We start from the raw sequence: 1,262 nt of genomic DNA, 5'->3' as shown, positions 1-1,262 counted from the left end.
GCTCCTGGCTAACTGCAACCTCTGCCTCCCAGGTTCAAGCAATTCTCCTGCCTCAGCCTCCCAAGTAGCTGGGATTACGCGCGCGTGCCACCATGCCCAGCTATTTTGTTTGTATTTTTAGTAGAGACGGGGTTTCACTACGTTGGCCAGCTGGTCTCGAACTCCTGACCTCGTGATCCACCTGCCTCGGCCTCCCAAAGTGCTGGGATTACAGCTGTTTTTACTTTTCAAAGATGAATCATATCAGATCAAGCTTGTATTAGAGCATTTTTGTACATTGATGAGACCATCTAGCATGAAGAGAGACTGGATGATGCAAGAGAGAGAAGGAATCATCAAAACAACAAAATCTTGGCAGGTACAGTGGTTCACACCTATAATGTCAGCACTTTGGGAGGCTGAGGTGGGCAGATGACTTGAGACCAGGAGTTCGAGACCAGCCTGGCCAACATGGTGAAACTCTGTCTCTACTGAAAATACAAAAATTAGCTGGGTGTGGTAGCGGGCACCTGTAATCCCAGCTACTTGGGAGGCTGTGGCAGGAGAATGGATTAACTTGGGAGATAGATGTTGTAGGGAACTGAAATCTTGCCACTGCACTCCAACCTAGTGACAGAGCAAGACCCCATCTCAAAAAACAAAGCAAAATAAAACAAAAGAATAAGGAAAAGTCAGGCCGGTTGCAGTCGCTCACTCCTGCAATCCCAGCACTTTGGGAGGCCAAAGCTGGAGGATAGTTTGAGCCCAGCCATCCTGGACAACTTAGTGAGATGCCATTTCTGTTAAATAAATAAATAAAAGAATAAGAAAAAATCATTAACTGAAGGAGAGATGATACAAAATCATCATCTTGGAGAGTGAAAATGCAAAGTTTTTTGAACACTGGAATAGGATGACCAATTTGAGACTCCTAATCACGAACTTAATACAGTCCTGGTGCAGTGGCTCACGCCTGTAATCCCAGTACTATGGGATGCTGAGGCAGGAGGATCGCTTGAGCCCAGGAGTTCAAGACCAGACTGGACAACATGGTGAAACCCTGTCTCTACAAAATATACAAAAATTAGCTGGGCGTGGTGGCGCACGCCTGTAATCCTAGATACTCAGGAGGCTGAGGTGGGAGGATTGCTAGACCCTGGGAGTCAGATCCCAGCTACTCAAGAGGCTGAGGTGGGAGGATTGCTAGACCCTGGGAGTCAGAGGAAGCTGAGATCACACCATTGTACTTTAGCCTGGGCAACAGAGCAAGACCCTTTAAAAAA

This window comes from Mandrillus leucophaeus, unplaced genomic scaffold, assembly GCF_000951045.1.
Source record: "Mandrillus leucophaeus isolate KB7577 unplaced genomic scaffold, Mleu.le_1.0 Scaffold556, whole genome shotgun sequence".
Lineage (NCBI taxonomy): Eukaryota > Metazoa > Chordata > Mammalia > Primates > Cercopithecidae > Mandrillus > Mandrillus leucophaeus.
This window is presented reverse-complemented; position numbering follows the sequence as displayed.